The sequence below is a fragment of the Belonocnema kinseyi genome, chromosome 3, assembly GCF_010883055.1.
Source record: "Belonocnema kinseyi isolate 2016_QV_RU_SX_M_011 chromosome 3, B_treatae_v1, whole genome shotgun sequence".
Lineage (NCBI taxonomy): Eukaryota > Metazoa > Arthropoda > Insecta > Hymenoptera > Cynipidae > Belonocnema > Belonocnema kinseyi.
In genome coordinates this window covers 91,716,467-91,736,250 of record NC_046659.1, presented here as the reverse complement: position 1 = coordinate 91,736,250, position 19,784 = coordinate 91,716,467, and the positions used below count along the sequence as shown (strand labels likewise).

The window sequence follows — 19,784 nt, the reverse complement described above, 5'->3', positions numbered from 1 at the left end:
CTGTGCATTTTATTTTGGAGTAGCTGTTAGTGGAATTTCTTAACCACTCCTTTCTTTACTTTGGCTTTTAGAAGTGAAGCATCCAGATGGATTAATGCACTTTCCTCACTTCTGATGTTAAAATTTAGACCAAGGATCTCGGTCGCTTGCTCCAGAACTTTGTCCTTTCCCAATCATATCGTGTTTCCTGGCCATTTTTACGAGATCTCGTAATGATGTAACCTGTACTGAGAAAAATTCGATTATGCAGACATTAGAATCAGAAGTCAGCGGTTCGCCTTGAAGGCATGAGATGTATAATCGCGAAACGGACAAATTTATCTATAAAATTGACAAATACGAATTGATCCATATAAAATACAGGAGTGAACTTATGCTCGCGATGATTAGTGTCACCGCAGACGTATCCAGAAGAATTTCCTAGTGCAAGAGATAGAGGCATCGTCCTGAAAGGCGCCCCACTGTAACGTGACGTTATTCATTGGCATACAATAATTTCCATATGAGATAGTAAATACAGTTTTCCAAAGGGGCATCAATCTCTCTATGTGTAGATGAACTTTCAAGCTTTCTCACAGGCAGATGATAAATCTATGAGTAGTCTATAAGTAGTCAATCCAGGCCTTTGACAGGACGCGCTGATGAGCTGCTGCGTCTTTGCAGACGCACCTTTCAATTAGCAGGATCTCCCGGCAGCCTGCTACACGTTTTTTATAGCCACGTTATTCGTACATCTGTCTCCATGCAGGTTTAATTCTTCGAACAATGCTGTTGTTCAGGCTGCTGTAAACTGCTGTTCAAACAAATTATTGGCCTGTAATTCTCTGGGTTGAACAAGTCGCCTTTTTTCGGTAGGAGAATAGTGCGACTAACACCAGGCACTGTGGAATGGGCCTTTCCGACTCTAATGAGGTGAATATGCGGGCCGTATGTTGATTTGAAGAAGTTTACTTCTTCCACCATCGCAAAACTCCTTGAAGCGGATGAGATTACCAGTATCTTCTTTGAAATTCAGTGTTTTCGTGATCTCGTGTACCTCTCTCCAAAATGCATCTACCTCGTTGCGCTTGGGTAGAGTTCTGACGAGAACAAGGAGATCGCTGAAGAGTCGCGTTATAGGTCAGCGAGAAACTGTTGATTCTCGCCGACCCATATTTCGCTCTTCTCTATTTCATTCCTTGCGTCGGATAACACTCGTATTTTTTCGAAAATTTGCTCTTTGATTGTCATCAGTTTTGACTTGTTCCGTGTATGAGTGTAGATCCTCAGATCTTGGGCGAAGTTTCGAACACTTTCCGTGAACGGTTTACCAGATGTTATGTATACACTCGAGCTGGGACTGTCATTTTCAGGAATCAGGTAGCTCATGGCCCATGCGATAAGTCGGTTCGGATTTTTTCGACTCGATCACAGCTTGAGTCAGTCTGAAAAATTGGACTCAACTCACGTGCTAGGTCGATTTCGATTAATGGAACTCAATCTAAACTTGTGTCACTTTCGCAAAATTCGAATCGTAACTCAAGTGCTGAGTTGATTTGGGTTGTTTCGTTTCCATCAGAGCTTAAGTAGGTTCGAAAAATTTTATTAAATCTTAGCTAGAGTCACTTTCGTAAAATTCGACTAACAACTCATGCGCTGAATCGATTTTGATTTTTTCGATTCGATCATGACTTGAGTCGAACACTTTCCGTGAACGGTTTACCAGATGTTATGTATACACTCGGGCTGGGACTGTCATTTTCAGGAATCAGGTAGCTAGGCAAGGAGCAAAGCATAGACCTATTAATTAACGGGACGGAGCACAAAGTTCCATCTTGGGCGAGCTGGTTGACTTGATACATCAGAAAGGGTGAAGTTGTCCCCACTCTATCGGGGGACGCCAGAGACGACTGACCCCCCCCACAAATTTTTGCTACGTTCCGTTAAGTTATAGATCCATGGACCAAATAGGTGTTATCTGCTGAGGTTTAAAATTTTTAAACAGATAAAATTTGTAATTTTGTAATAACATTTTCAGATTCACCATCCAAAGAACATAATTATTGCAGATAAATAACCGTATTAATACATATAAAATAAAAAAGATGAAAATAAATAATATAAACATTTATGAAGTTTAAAGGGGATTAAGTGATGGCCCTCTGAGGGGTCCTAAAACATCAAAAATAGTCTGATTCCATCTCACAAGCTAGACATCAGGATAACTTGAATTTGTCTTGAACGCATTCTGCCTGGCCCATCTAATCGTCTTACTCAGTTGATGCAAGTCTCTTTTCGTCTGTTGATCCATCTTCGGTTTTAGCCTTCGATTTGATTCAGCCAAAGCTCTCGCAGCATGATAAACCGAACAATTGGTGGTCCAGAGGTCGGACTCTTCCGAGATATCATCACAAAAAAAGATATCCATTTCAGTCAGGTCTCGGGATTTATGAGCAACCTGGATACTAATGTTCCTTCTTGTCCCAAAATTCGCGATCATTTTCTCAGGAGGTGCCTGCCTTCGGCGGTTGGTTACTTTTTCATCTTCTTCTGTGGTTAGTTCATACAGCGGCTAAAGAAGCGCTCCGCGTACGCATCCCTTTTTCGACAGATAGAAAACTTGATTTCGCAATGATTAATGCGAAACATGCTGAAGCTGTGGGTGTTTCTGGCACAACAGAATGTGCATACACGTCATAAAGCTTCTGTGATCAGGGATAATACAGGTACCGTAGGAGTCTAGCAATTCATCCTTCAGCTTCAGTTGATTCGTCCACTTTATGTGGGCGTTTCGCCATTACATCGTCGTGTTTCTATCTAAATAATGTTTAGTACCCCGAACTCTACACGGAAAAAACGATATAGTTGAGAGAAATAGATTTTGGTCCTCAAAACCAGAAAGTATAGTTCTTGTACCAACATTACCGGATGGTCCTTGCCACTATAAATATAGTATATAAATACACTATAAATATTAGTATTCCTAAACGTCATATTGCTCCACGAAGGATACACGTTCGTTGACGTGACAATACGTGATATGAAAATTATTTCGACAGTTATGATGCTAACAAACTAAAAATCTACGGGCACAAACACACATTTTCGCGAAAGGCTATTTTTCCGGTTCAGAAGGTCTCAAAACTTGGAGATTTAACCAAAAAGATACGATATGAAGAAGCTTTTAGCAAAAAGCGCCTCAAATAAATGACGCTTCTCTTCCATTTGAAGGTTAGAGTCGCACGTGTTTGCGAAGCAGTATATGGGTCCCGCGACAAATCAGTATACTTGTCTTACCTATGCTTCTGGGTCGAAGCACTATATACCCGTATTTTGCTGAACTAAAATTCGGTATAGTTCGAGCGGCAATACCGTTTTTTCCGTGTAGGGTGACCGGCACTGTTTTCCGACACATTGTCGGGTTCCTTGTCGCGTTCGATCGTTTTAAACCGCACCTACCACTTTTTGGTGGTTTGGTGCTGTCATTTTTATAACCCTGAGCAGCTAGTGAAAAGGTTCATCAATTCTTATAGAACCCCGCATGCAAAGATCAGGCAGCATACTGTGAGAGGTCGACCAGTATTCCAGGCACCGTTTAAGACACCTCACCCAGGTGCTAATCAGCTTTCGACACGGCTGTTACATCTCCGCTTAGAGGTTATTCCTTCTGGGACCATCCTGGACAATTGTCCGCGACAGTTTATTAATTATTGTCACCATATTCAGCAGAAACCCTCTTTATCCGCAACCCGGGGATGCGTTAGTTGGCTTTGTCATATACCCTATGGTTCGATTCCTAAGGACTCGAAAGCGAATGCAACCAATACGACCACCCAAATAAACGCAACCAACAAAACAGAAACAAATGAACGCAATGAAAAAAACAAACCGAAACGAGCGTAACCAACACATCTTATCTAAACGAAAGTAAGCAATATAACCAAACTGAAACTGAGACACCCAATCCAATCCAAACGAACGTAACTAAGATAACAGATTCAATCCAAACGAATGTAAACAACACAATGAATCTAGGCAAACCAACCTGAACAAATCGACTGTTTGTCTGTTTGAACAGTTTGAATAGTCAACAATGTTATTTTTCACCAATGTATCGCCATTTAGCACGAATCGAAATAAAAATGGTAAATAAAACTCACGTTTTTTTTTAATGGAGAATATGAATCTGCAATAAAAAATATAGGTTCCCATTTAAAATTTTTATGTTGCCCCCCCCCCTCCCGCCCTCAGGGGGGTGCTTTTTTCGTCTGATACTTCCATTTGTGTCAAGAAACATCCTTTCAACACAAGAGGATCAAATTCCTCTAAGTGTATATAAGAGTCGAAAAAATGTTATAATAGTCCAGAAATTCAGGATGTTCTAGAATAATCGACGACATTAATTCCGGAATATTGAAAAAAAAAACCAAAATATTCCAGAACAGTTCAGAACATTTCAAAATATTGTAGGAAGATCAAAAAATTTCTGAAATATTGCGTAATTATGAAATAACCTACGTAGAATATTTCGAAAAATGCCACAAAGTTACAATAAATTTCTGAATATTTTCCAGAAGAAAATCTAGAGCATACCTGAATACTCCATATCCCACTATAGAAATATCTGCGATGCAAAAACTTAGCCAAGTACAATTATTAGAAGAAGCTGTGAAATCAAAGTCGGTCAAGTAAAATGAAAAAATAATAAGTAACAATAATTGATTATGTGCATTAAAAAAATGTTTTTAAATGTTGTTTCATAACTTAAATTTGAGAGGAAAATTTAGAAAAATTAGTTATGAACAAAATTTGAAAATAATACGAACATGTCGTTGATCAATGAAATTAGGAAGAAGGTTTTTAACGCAAGCAGAGAGCATTTGAAATCAATTTTAGTAATAGTTGGAGCGGAGAAATATTCCCGAACAAAGATGACAAATAGAATGTTAATGATAAAGTATACATAATTTTTTCTAATATTTAAGGTGTTATAAATTCCCTCAAAAACAGCACTAGAAAGTAGAATTACGCACACACACATAATATTTCATATAAATTGGACCAATATATTTTGCTTTAGCCAAGCGCAAATATGATCATTGCAATTTTCTTATGCTTAAATATACAAAAAAAATGAGGGCCTTTAAATATATTACAAAATCCTGAAAAATAACACTAGAGAATATTACCGCGCATCTATACAGTCAAACTGTTACGCTAATTGGCCCAAAAGATTTTGTTCTAGCTGTGCGAAAAGATGACAAATTCTATAACCACTATCAATTTCTTTGCATTTTGAAAGAATTAAGCAGCAATATATTCTTTTAGAGAAAATTATTTTTTAGACAAAATTATTTTTCACCAATAGTTAGTTACTATTTGATGTTTTTTAAAATCTCTTTATAACATATCTTAATTTATATATAAGGTAAATGTGCTTGTCTTCGTCAATGCATGGATTGTCGGCAGATGACCAGTATTTCACAAATAGTAAGCTTTTGTGTTTTTCGTTCTCAGAAAAAATGCTTTTTCCAAAACGCTATTGCCGATCACTCACACATTAGAGTGCCGATAACTGAAACAGCCAGATTTCTGACTTGCCGATAACCCATGCATTCTCGTATTTATAACTTCGAACTTCTTATAATATTCATTCTAATAGGATATGTTACAAATAATAAGTAATTTACCTTTGTAAACGTACGCTTTATTTGATAAAACCTATTTCTTAAGTTTTAAATATGTTTAATATAATTGTTTAAGAATTTGAAATCTGAAATGCGTCTTAAGCTTCCGATAACTGGCACACTTACCTTAATCACAATTAACAATCGCTGAATTTTGTTCTTTGAAGCATTCTCTTTAATTCTACTCGTTGATAAAAAATAAATATTTTGATTTAAAAATTCTAAGCGAATTAATTTTATCAAAATCCTTAATTATCAATGTAGATAATGTTTTACAGAATAAAATGAGCCATTTTTTATTCATATTGAATCAAACTTTTATTTATTAAATAGTTATGTTGTATGATTTACAAGAATAGTATCTTTCAATAATATATTATCTTCTCTTAAGATTGTTGAATGAAAAATGTGGTTTAAATACTTTATTTTTAAGAAGATTAAAAGATAAATCAATAATATATTAATTATAACAATAACAACCAATTATAACTTAATCTAAACTCATGGCTTATGCGCTGAGTCGGTTCGGATTTTTTCGACTCGATCACAGCTTGAGTCAGTCTGAAAAATTGGACTCAACTCACGTGCTAGGTCGATTTCGATTAATGGAACTCAATCTAACCTTGTGTCACTTTTGCAAAATTCGAATCGTAACTCAAGTGCTGAGTTGATTTGGGTTGTTTCGTTTCCATCAGAGCTTAAGTAGGTTCGAAAAATTTTATTCAATCTTAGCTAGAGTCACTTTCGTAAAATTCGACTAACAACTCATGCGCTGAATCGATTTTGATTTTTTCGATTCGATCATGACTTGAGTCGGTACGGGAAATTCGACTAATGAATCAAATTATAGTCGATTTAATTATACTCCTGCACATCACAGGTAAAAATGCTTTTCACATTGTATAATCAGCAAGTGATTTATAAAAGCGGGTTCAAAAAGTTTCGAGAACCTTTTCGAAACGCAAGAACTACCGATGCCGAAAGTTTAGTTTTTTTTAGGAAAAAGATGGATGGAGAACGGTTTCCAAAACAGTATCTTGAAGAGGCGCCTTGCCTTCTCTTTCAGAGAGTCCAAACTGCGCTCTATTTAATAGCACCATAGTTGAGAACAAAAGAAAAACTTTTCTCCCTTACTTACCCTCACCTTTATCGGTTTTCCGTTCGTACGCAATAAGGCACGAAGAGAACTTGCAGGAAGTACAGTGTTAGTTTGTATCCTCATTCGAATTTCAAAATTCAGGTCCTGGAAAGAGGAGACTACTCCCCAGCTCGTAAACCGATGTTTCACAAGCACGCGTCGCGTCGTGGCTAAAGTTTAATCAAACTTCTAAAAAGACTTCTGTCGCTAGTGAAGCAAAGCCTGAGACGCCGAAACTCGGTATTGCGATTTGCAAATCCAAATAAAGTTCTATCCTCTTCTACCAGTATTATTCTTGTGCTGCCTTCGTCTTTCCGCAAGTAGAACTATATGTCGTACATGCAAGCTAGAGTTCTGAGCCGGTTACATTACTTTATTAAAATTTAAGAGTTTATTTTAATTCATAGAAAATTAAATTTTTTTAACTTGGAACGATTTTTTAATGTTGAAAACACATTTTAAGTATATAATAAGCATCCGCTCCAGTATTTGAAATGGAAAACACTTTTCCAAAAAAGTATTGCTATTATTCGTTCCAGATGGATTTGAGCGCATGTTATAGGTTATTTTGGCACTGAACCTGCTAAACATGTAACAGTTTTTAGTCGGTATAAAGAAAATATTTTATCATAAAATATGTACTTAAAATCTTGTTTTAGCGTAAAGCGTAATTTTTTAGCATAAAGCTACGATTAAAATAAACAGTTTACTAAATAAATACCAGAATCAAATATTTTATACTTTATCGATATAAAGCTGTCTATTTAAAAAAGGTTTAGCGCTTGGTACTTCATAATTTTATTATTTGCTAGTATTTATTAAGTAATGTGAGGGAATTGAAATTTGAGAATAGAGTTTTAGTCAAACAGTGTTAATTAATTAATAAGCTACTGTTTTGCATATTTTAAATTCCTGAATATTCCTAAGCTAGAGAATAATTTACATATATATGCAACCGTTGACATAACGTGAACAATGAAAATATTGTTAAAAATCATAAATTCTTAACTTCTTTTAAATTCTCATAAATTAAAGCATATTCTCGGTTATATAACTTGAACTTAAGTTCTCGGGAATTTAAAAACTCTAATGCAAGCGCCGAACCGGAGAAGTGACCCGTTCTTTCCTTCAAATGTCTTTAGGTTAAGAAAGTGGACATATTCTTATATATGGGTAAAAATTCAGCATTCATAAGCGGATTGGAATTGAACAATTGACCTGGCATAAATCGTACACAATTGTATTTTTAAGAAGTAAAAAGATTAAAATATTTCCAGGGATTTAAAAAGCTTTCAAGAACTTCTAAAGAATTTCGTCGAATTTTTAAGGATTTTAATTTTTAAAGGAATGTTCAAAGGTTTTAACCGATTTGAGGAGGTTCAGAAGATTTAAAAAATGTTACGGTAGTTCAAATTTTTGTAGAAGAATTAATTAGGGGATTTATTATTATTTCAGAGTTCAAGGACTTTTCAGAGATTAATTCCAAATTTTTGGGATTGCAGAGATTTTTTAAAATTCGTAAGAATTTTAAAATTTTCATAGGAATAGAATAGAATTTTAAATAATTATTAACGGATTTTAATAGATATAAGAAAATTCTGAACATTTAGTAATATTTGTATGAATTGCAAATAATTTAACATAAATAGGATTTTTTCGCGATTTTAGATAAAATAATTTCTTAATACATAATTTTAATCTGAATCGAAGGTGCGTTATACTTTTTTTTCTTTTGTGTCGTTCAACGGAAAAAAATTATAAAAAATTGAAGGCGGTAAAACACTTATTCAAATTGGTGTCACGTGGGTGTCACGTGACTCATAGGTTCTCATAATTATCTATCAATGTGACGATGCGAAACTCATGATAAAGAGGTTAGGCGACAGTCTGCTGCTGTCAGTTCAGACTATTTTTATTTGATAGATTTACTTGTTAAGGATTATGTCACAAAAAAAGTTATCCTGTTGTAATATTTAGTTTAAGAGTCAGTAGTATGTTGAAGGAAAACAGTAAGTGCAATTATTAACACATTTAAAAATCGTACATATTTACGAATTGTTCAGTAAACATGACTACATTTAATTACTTTTTCAATGCATTCTTTATACGTGCCATAAATATATCTATTTTCGGTAGATTTTCTCATAACCAAAACTAAACATCGGCACAGAAAAAGATATCTGGGAATCACTGACACGTGAGCTGTGATTGGTGGAAAATCCGACCCCTTAGACGTCAAAGGGGCCCTCCAATCGACATCGCGATAGAAAATTCATATTTCAACATTAAATTAAAAATATTAAACAATATGTAAAAAGTATTTTATGGGCGTTTTTATAATTAGAATTTTATATACTATAAGATCCATTTATTGGAAAAATGATATCTGACTTTGGAAACAACCCTATTAAGGGACTTCGTAGTATTTTAAATATTTGAAGATAATTTCAAATATTTTAGTTAATATGCGGTTTGAAACAAATTCCTTCAATTTCGAAAATATTAATGCAGGGATATATGGAATATATTTCAAAATTTTAAACGGTTTTTTAAGGATTTTAACAGATTAATTCAGATTTCCGAGGATTTCGATGATTTTAAGGGATTGTGAAAGCTCTCAAGGTATTTTAATAAAATTTCCAGGTTTTTTCGAATGTCATGGGATTCGACATAATTGCAATGGATTGTGAAGATTTAAAGTGATTTTACAATATTTCAAGGGGTGTCGAAAAGAATTTAATTTAATTTAAGGAATTTAATTGTTGTTAAAGAGCCCTATCATTGAAGATACTGTTATGCGCACAAAACCTACAGAATCTTTTATTTTTACTACATAATGTAATTTCACAATGATTGGTATCATATCATACAGTATCAAATGACATTCAACGTGAATCGATAGATTTTATTATTTAAAAATTAAGGTTTCTGCTATTTCGACATATATAAGTCATTCAAACCTCCCCCACTCAACTCCTTTCTCATCTAATTTTCCTTCTCCTTATTGCCTCTATATTTACCCTCTCTTCCTTTTCTCCCTTATTTCCCCTCACTTCCTCAAGTTTTGCACCCTTCACTTCCCCTTCCACGGAAAATCAAATCCAAAAACGTCTTGACTTTTTTTTAAACTCCCAAGGGACCCGGCCCCGAAGTCATTGAAGATCAGCACCTAGATACATGACTATAGGTCCGTGCATAAAAATAAAAAGAAGAGGAAGATTTGCATTACCAAATGTGAATGTGAATGTGGTCTACAATAATCCGAAAAGAAAATCTCTGGCAGACGCTTTACAAAGATTGTGCGTCTAACTCAGCTTTTGATTGCCCAACTTTTCTTTAAGAGAACACACAATGGCAAAAATTTACTGAGATGACGGAAATCTGGACTTCCAACTTTTAACGGGGCGAAGTTCCACGGAAAGTTTCATACGTATCTCTGAAATCGAATCCGATTTTCAGCCTGATACAGTTTTGTTCAACTCAGTTCCATTTCATGTTAACAAAATCTTTTTTAAGAATATTATTTGTTAAATTTTGCATTGAGGTTTTTTCGACTAGTTGAATAATTATTAAATTATTGATGTTTCACATGTTTTAATCTAGCCCACAAAAAGGACGTTAATTAGTCGTTCAAATCTCCCCATCCCAAGCATTATTTTCCATACGTTCTCCTACTTCTTCTCCCCTGCCATTTGTCCTCTCTATTCCCTGGCACCCCTCCCATTACTACACAATCCCCCCCCCATTCCTTTCCCTTCTTACCCATCCTTCAGAATCCCTCTACTTGTTCCTACCCCCACACTTTCCTTTACTACTTACCCTCACCCACTTTTCATTACTTCCACACTACCCCGCCACTCACTTACCCTATTCCACCTGCCCCCTTCACTTCCCCTCACTTCATCTACTTCCAAAAGGACTATAAGGATAACAGCCCGTTTTTTAAGAAACCCTAAAAATCAGAAAAAAAATCAAACCCAGCCCGTAAAAACCGACTATGTATGCCACCGAGGCTTGGATGCCAGCTCATGAAGAGCAGGAGGTACGGGTTCTAATCCAGGCTTAAATAGATTTCTGCTGCTTCTATCAAAATATGTGGCCCAGCAGATTCAAGAAAAAAAATTAATGTTACTTATTTAATTATTGGATTGTAATATTCTTATAATCACGTGTTTAACAAAACACCTAATATGATGATGATGATGATGATGAAAAAACTCTGTGTCTTCTATTTTCTCGGAACCTGATAATATTTTTCAATCAAATTTTCCACGCTATAATTCAGTACTTACGTATATCGGGAGTAGGTTTTCTGTCTGTTTCTAAATTGATATTTTGATTTTTGCAAACGTTTTTAGTCTCTCCTGAAAAATGTTCAAAGTGGGGTTTACGCGTTTTTGTTGTGATACCCTTCAGTTAGGAAATGAGTGAACAATACAAAGACGGTGATTTTTTTCCTAAGGGGAGGGGGTTATAAAATATTACCAATCCTTACCTGGTTGGGGGGAGTCCAAAGCATTTCTTGGATAAGTTTTCTCTATCAGATTATTTGTTTTAATAATTTTTTATTATATAATATTTCATGTCACGCACATCCAATAAATATAGATTTAAAATTTTTTAAATCATATAACAATTCCTTGAAATTCTTTGAATTCCATAGATATCGCACGTAATTTCTGGAAAACCTTTTAAGATTAATGAGCTGCCTAGAATATCCCATGAAATCTTCCAAATCCCATAAAAATCCCTTATAGTACTTTCAATTCCGTGTAAATCCCTTAAAACCTTTAATAAACTGTTAATATTCGTAAAATTCTTTCGAACATTTCGAATCATTACAAGACCCCTTGAAATCTTTGAAATACCTTTACAATTCATTACAAGTCGAAATCTTTCTGAATATCTTTATATCCCTCAAGATCTCTAAGAAACGGTAAAATCATTAAAATTCCGTGAATTATTGACCCTTTTTAATTTGCAGAAATCGTTTCTGATTATAGAAACCCTCAACAAATTCCTAAAATAACGTCCAAATCCTTATAGGTATCTTTTGAAGCATTGTTAATATTCTATATACGTCTTATTAAACTCCTTGAAGTCTCTTCAAATTTTGTAATATGTCTTGACAACATGTATGTTCTTTCTGAAATTGTACAAGGTAATTTCATCAAACTCTTGGAATCTTTTCAAATCATTTGAGATCTGTGCAATCTCTAGTAATACTTTGTAATCGTTTGAAATACCCTCATGCATCTATGCAGTATAAAAAAAAATCCTACGTACGCCACTGGAGAAAGCAATTTTGAATATATATTTTTTTAATTTCAGATCGATCGGTGCGGATTTGTTCGAGTTATGTTTCCGGCCAGTTATAAAAAAAATTGTTTTGAGAAAAACTCGTTTAAAGTTTCAAGTACTCTAAAATCACCGGAGCACACCTCAGAGGCGTTGCAAAATAATGTAAAATTTGGTCATTTAGACATTTTTTCCGCCTTCCATCTTTTGAATCTTTTGAAATCCCCAGAAATTATTTGACATCTCGTTTATAGTGAAATAATTGATAAGTGGTTTATGTGTTGACTATAAAATATAAAATCCTAAATAAAGGGGACAGAGGTCACAAAAATCTTATGAATCCTTAAAATAGTAATCGTTCATTTATCCTATTTAGAGAAAGTCATCAGCAAGCTTATTATTTGGAATAGTTGCTTTTAATATGATTGTAAGTAAATTGAAATCGATGAAATACGTTTTAATTGCAAACAATAATCGCATATGGGAACCATTCCCACGCTTCATTTGACACCCGATCTATAATTTACATGTCCAGTCGGTAGAAGATAATTTAGGTAGTTTGGTCAGGCCCGAGAACATATGTTATTGGTATTTGCTCCAGCCAAATTTTGCTCACTCAATCCTCATTTTCGTGTTAGCGTTTATCGATCACAACTGAACTACATGTAGATAAATGCATCCCTTTTGGCAAAATGCGATAATCATCGTATTAAAATTGTATTCTAATTCATGTTTGAATTAGCATATTTAAATTTTCGAATTTTCTACTTGTCAGATTAAGTGCAATAAGCGATTGTTTCATGTACATATTCATAACAAGAAAGCTTTTCAACGAACAGCTGATCATTCTAAAATACATTTTTCATTTGAATCTTTATTACTCTTTGCATCTACAATTTTTGGCATATTTCTAGTCATATTTTATTATTTAGGTCCCATATATTTTTATAGTTATTTAGGGTGTCTCCTAATTTCTTCCCACCAAATCCCCGATTATTCCCAGATATGAATATCAAATTTCCTTTTACCAGAAGGTCGAATAAAACGTATTTAACAAAATATGGCTTTTCAAACATTTAGAAACAAAATTTAGAACCGTTCTAAAAATGTCGACAGGTCTCAAGAAAATCACAAAATTTTCTTAAGATTCATAGGAAAATCATTAATAATTTTTTGTTTAAAAGCGAACAAAATGATCTTTTTGTGATTTATCTTGTCGAGTAAAAATAAATACCATTCGATTACTATTGCTTGAGATATTTCAGTAAACGATTATAGCTCAGTTAATTTTTCAGTGAATTATTCTGACCAAAATTTTACGCATAATATGGTAAATTTAATACAATTTCAATGTCTTAATTATCTGCGCAAAGTTGGAGAATATGAGTTTTTTTCGGTATTCGAATCCGTCAATAATTCTTAGATATAACTTATAACGTCTTTGATAATAGCGATTGATTGATGATTAGTTATTGAAAAGTAATTACAAACAACTCTTTGCAGTCTTTTATCATGTCAGTTTTTTTTAAATACATTTTTTTTATAACACAGTGAATGTAAAACTCACTTTGTATTAAAATAAATGACTTTTATAATGGTCTTTTGTAATATTTCTTTAATAACTAATCAATAATTAATCGTCAATCTTTCTAAAACTTCTAAATATCTCACTAACTTACTCAAAGGGCCTATGGGGGTTAGCATGCAAGAGTTGCCCCCGCACGTATCAAATTCATATTACCACAATGGATGGGCATCCGTGTGACAACATTCCTCCAAAGGATAACCCACAAATTTTATTTTTATTGGAGTTATAGAGGGAGAAAGTAAAATTTAGAAAGAATCTTGAAAACCACTGAACGAATTTTGATGATCGAAATTTATGTTAGTCACCCATAAGACTAGTTTAAAAAAATTCTAATTTTTAAAATAAAAAATAGGGGTCAAAAAAATGTTTCAAAAATTTTAAACATTTTTTTTAAGTTTCACTGAGAAAACTATATCGCACAAATTACAATATATATCGTAATTCCTGAGCTATATATCGTAATTATCGCATTACAATAGCGAAATATCGTGATATTGTACAATGCAAGTTTTTATTGCAAATTTTTAACGAAATAGTTACATTTTGAATCAAGAAGATGAATTTTCAACTAAAATAATACATCTTCATAAAAAAATTAATTTTTAATAAAGTAGTTCAACTTTGACCCAAGTAGTTGAATTTTCAACCAAAAAACATGCAATTTCAATAATAAAAATGTAATAATCGATATTTAAGCCAAACAAATTTTTAAATTAAAAATAAAAAACAGTACAATTCGTGTAAAAAGACGAATTTTCAACAAAAAAAAAAAAAAAAGAATTTTTAAGCAGAAAGATTAATTTTCTGCTCAGAACCATAATTTGGTACCAAGTAATTGAACTTTCTAACAAAAAAATGAAATGTCAACCAAAAACATTAATTTTCTACTAAAGGGAAATTTTCAACAAAGTAATGAATTTTTAAATAAAAAATATCCATTTTAAAAAAAAAGAAAAAAGAAATTTTTAGCTGACAGAAATAATTTTCAATAAAAATAAAACGAATTTTCAACCAAATCTGTCAATTTTGAATAAAGAGAAAGGATTTTTTTAACAAATTGCAATTGAATTCAACTCGAAACGACGAATTTTCAACAAAATAGGTATAGCCTCAACGAAAAAAGATTAATTTGAAACCAGGGAATTGCATTATTAACCAAAAAGCTGAAATTCGAAATCCTTATTAATAAATAAACAAACTGAAATGAGCCACTAACAAGCATATTTACTTTGTATCCCAATCAATAAGGTTTTTAAAAAAACAGTGTATGCGAGATCTCGTGACTAAAACTTTTTAGGAAACGGATAGACATTCATCAAATTTATTTGTCTAGTTATCATGATTAATAAAATATATCACATTTTTCAAAACTAGCTGTTATTCCCAGCTCGAATTTGTATTCCCGGTTAACTCTCGGATATCCCGGTTTTATTTTCATTCCCGGCTATTGCACGGTTTTCCCTGTTACTATTTTTAATAAAAAAAAGAAGGAAAAAGGCATGTTCATTTATATTAGAAACACCAAAATACCGCAGAAGCCTAATTGTAAATTCTATTGCAAAGTAAAAAGATACATGCTTTGCATTGAATATTTATGCAAAAAAAATTAATCCAGGCTTAAAAAAGAGCTGAGGGAAAATCAGAATATATCATTTCTCTCCTGATTAATTCTATTTCTGACAAGTGCAACTCATTTACGCCGCACTCATTCATCAATATCAATTGTACGCGCTACGTCGCTTGACACATAAGCAGTTTTCTTCATAATTATGTATAACGTTCAATTTTCCCGAACTTCAAATTCCGCAAATTAAAAATAAATGTTTTTATTTTTTAAAAGTAGTATTTAAACTACTTGTAATAATTATACTGTCTTTACTACCATTATTTATAAATAGCGTAGATTCTATTATCGTGAAAAATTTTGTAATTCATGAAAAATCATTAGTAAATTACTTAATCACCAGTAATAAATGAACGTGCCCTAAGCGAGTGTTCGCACCTCCTGTTTTTAGTTTCTAACATTAAATTATAAATAAATTGAAAATAAATTATCACACAAAATTTTAAATGTTAGGTTTAAAAGTGTTTTTAAACAGTAATGAATCATTTCGAATTTAAAGAGCATGAAATTTAAAAGAAAACATATTGAATGATTTTGAAGTAAAAACATTCGAATTCAAACTGTTTTAGAGTAGGTAAAATTATAAAGAAAAAAAGATAATATTTCGAATGGAATGAAAAAGAATAGAACTTAATTAATTTCAAAAACAAAGCGGCTAAAATTGGTTGATTTTAAATTTAAAATTTTGTAACAAGAAGCTCTCAAAAATGAAAAATTTCAGATTTTAAACTGAAAACTGCGTAACTATCAAGTCTTACAATTTGATGTTCTACAATTTCGAAGACATAAAAAAGCCAGGTAATTTGTTATGTTTAAAATTGAAATAAAAGAATTTAGATATTAACTTCTAAAATTATAAGATTTAAAACTGACTAAAATTGAAGTCAAGTATTTTAGAATATTTATATAAAAAATTAATAAGAAAAAACTGACTGTCAAGGTATTTGCTATGAAATATCGCAATTCTGAAAGAGTTCATAGTGAAATTGTCCTGACATTTTTAACATTTTAGTTAAAAACTACAAAATTGGCAAATTACAAATTTTAAACGATTAAAAATTAAGAAATTTCAAACGTAAGATTTTCGAGTTTAGGCTTTTCGTAGCAAAAAACTTTAGTTTCATATTGTATAATCAAGTGAAATTATAAGTGATTGGATAGATTTTTTTACTAAAAATATGCAAGAATTTTAATTATTGCAAAAAATATTGTAAACCTTCGAATTTGAATTATCATAAAAACTTTAATAATGATATACTTTCAAAATTTTAAATTTAATTAATTCAAACCTGAAGCGTCGAAGTTAAATAATTCCAAGCTTAGTTTAAAAATTAAAGGATGTTCAAATAACGATTTTGATAATAAGTCATTAGCAATAGTAATAATAATAAAAAATATATGACAGAAAAATCTAAAACTTTCACAGTTCACACTTTATTGTTAAAAAGAGTCTTCTGCTCTTGCGACAACATTTGTATCGGAATGAAATAAAAATAAATGTTCGAAATTTCGGATTTTTTGGCCAATACATCGTACGAACAAATTAATTTTTTTCTTATCAAACTTGTGGACAATTATCTCCTTCGTACTTGATACACAATATACAATTGTCTCGAAAATGAACATTCTTGTATATCGTTTCTGAAAACACTATGTTTTTAATTCGAACAAATGTTATTCTTACTTAAAAGATCTTTAGTTGAAGAATTTTTTGTATTTTGCACTGATATTTTTACGAATAGTTAGGAAAACTACCCTCATTTTAGAGCAAGTACAGAGAAATAGTCTGGTACACAAATATCAAAATAGCAATTGTAAATATTTTTTAAAAAGCAGAAATAAAAAATGTTCCCCGACGCAAAAAGTTTATTTCACTAGTTTTATTTCGGGTGATTTGGATTCGCGCTCAGCTGCGCACGATTCTAGCAAAACTTTTGGAACCATTGAAATGAAACGTCAGAGTTCGCATGCACTACAGAGGATCATAAATCTATTGTGGACTATTTCGACATACAGGAAATTCATATGAAAAAATGTATTTTCTCCAGAGTATTCTCCAGTCTTTCATTCTATGAGAATTCGAAATCAATTATAAAAGGAACTAAAGAAATCAAAATGAAATACTAACACTTTCTAAATTAAAATATTCACTTTAAAATAAGTTAACTTGTTCAGTAATAAAAAACACGTATATATCCGTTAAAGATTTTGAAATTTCTCATGAGCACGTGTATCGTCTATCCGGTGTTTTTAAAGTTGCAGTGAAAACTCACCTTGGAAAAGTATCAAAAGATGAAGAAAAATGAGATGATGATGATGATGATGATGATGAAAGTGCAGGAACCTGACGGAACGTCTTCTCGTCTGCATATTTACATTTACATTAACCGAACAACCGATTTTCTTATGGAACAAAAAGTGATTAAACGCCGATTATGAGTGACATTTATGAAATTCAATTTTTATTCCTTAAACTGAAAGTGATTAACTTTTTTTCTCTTAGTTTTGTTATTGTTGGTTGAAGTTATTACTTTGTCATATATCAGATAGAAAGAGGAAGTGGCGTGGACGAAGTCTCGCATTCAACTGGCGTGCGTTCGCGCTTCAACCCCGCTGATGTTCGAACCCCCACCTCAATATCAACCCCCAACGAAACCAACACTAGGTAACTCGTCTAAAGTAATTTTGTGACTTTCTCTAATTCGTGTGTGCGAAGAATGTCAGTTTTGTATTTTTTTTTCATGTTCCATTGTAACTTTGATTGAGTATTCTAATATTACGTCACGCTTGGTTAGTAACATCAAAATCTGTAAGGCTATACCACTTGGTGGACTGCAAAGTATTGTTTAGATAGCAAAATGTGCGATTAGGCAGTCCATCATGGAAAACTATAATTTGCCGTAATTAAGGTTGTTGTAACCTTAATTTCTGGCGTCTTATGTCCTAATACTTTTCGATAATAAGTAATTTAACTATTTTCATATCAAATAAAGTTATATCAAAGAGACTTTAAAGGATTTTAAAATACTTTAAGTGATCTCAGGGTTTCTCAAGAGATTTTTAACGATTTCAAAAAATTTGAAAGGATGTAAAAAGAATGCAGAAAATGAATGAAACATTGAAAAAAACCTTAACGAATTTCTGAAAATTCAAGTGATTTTAAGGAATTACTATAGGGACTTGACGGGATTTTAAGATTTTCCTTTGAAGGATTTAAAACTCATTCAAAAACGTTTCAAGATTTAAAAGAAATTTCTAAAGATTTTAAGACAATTTTAGTGATTTTAAAGATTTGAATGCTATTTAAAAAGTTATTTAAAAAGATTTAAATAATTTTAAGAGACTTCAAGGGATTAAACTAAATTCAATGATTTAAGGATTTTCAAGAGATTTTAAGGAGTCTAAAAAAAATTCAAGATTTTAAGAGGTTTTAATTAGTTTTTGTCAATTTTGAAATGTTTTAAATGATTTCAAAGAAGTTGAAGGGAGTACAAAAAATTCAGAGAACTTCAAGGATTTCTAAGAACTAAAGTGATTTTAAGGAATTACTAGGGATTTCAAAGAAAGTCAAGCGAGTCATTGAAAAGTTATTATAACAAATGTAATGAGTTTTAGGAGATTGCAAGATATTTAAAGAAATTTATTAATTTAAGGATTTTCAATTGATTTTAAGGAGCCAAACTAAATTTAAAGGATTTTGTATTTAAAAGATTTGAATTAATTTTAGTCAATTTTACAATTTTTTAAGTTACTTCAAAGAAGTTGAAGAGACAGTTTTAGTGGTCTTAAAGAATTTCAAGCGAGTTTTTTGAAAGTTATTTAAAAAGATTTGAATGAATTTGAAAAAATTCAAGGGTCTTAAGGATTTTTAAGCGATTTAAAGGAATTTAAACAAATTTAAAGGATTATAAGAGATTTGAATTGATTTGAGTCAATTTCGAGAAACTACGAAAGATTTTAAATAATTGTAAAGAAGTTGAAGGGATTTCAAAAAAAAAAATTCGGAAGAGTTTAAGGATTATCAAGAAATCTTACAGGATTTCTAAGAGTTCAAGTGATTTTAAGGAATAACTAGGGACTTGACGGGATTTTAAAGTTTATTTGTATAGGATTTAAACATATTTCCATGAGTTTTAGTGACTTCAAAAAAAGTTAAGCAGTTAATTTAAAAGTTATTTGCAAAAATTCAAAGATTTTCAGGATTGTCAAGTGATTTAAAGGAATTCAAGAATATTTTAAAGATTGTATGCGATTAAGATTAATTTTAATTAGTTTAGAGATACTTCGAAAGATTTGTATAGATTGCAAAGAATTTGAACGGATTTAAAAAAAAGTCGGAGAGATTTAGGGATTTTCAAGAAATCTTATAAGATTTCTAAGAAGAATCACAGTCTTTGATCATTTTTGTTTCTCAAAGTGCAAAGATAATCTCTTGACATCTTTGAAAAACACACTTTAACGAACTACCAA

General features: G+C 32.0%; 1 protein-coding gene across 1 annotated transcript in view; it reads right to left on the bottom strand.

The window, feature by feature from the left end:
- Nucleotides 1-17,669, bottom strand: part of LOC117169936 (cell surface glycoprotein MUC18-like) — a 397,122-nt gene extending 379,453 nt beyond the window's left edge. Inside the window, exon 1 of the mRNA XM_033356446.1 lies at nucleotides 17,588-17,669. The gene's annotated coding sequence lies outside the window, so the exon portion shown is untranslated. The remainder of the gene's footprint in view (nucleotides 1-17,587) is intronic.
- Between the last annotated feature and the right edge of the window lie 2,115 nt (nucleotides 17,670-19,784).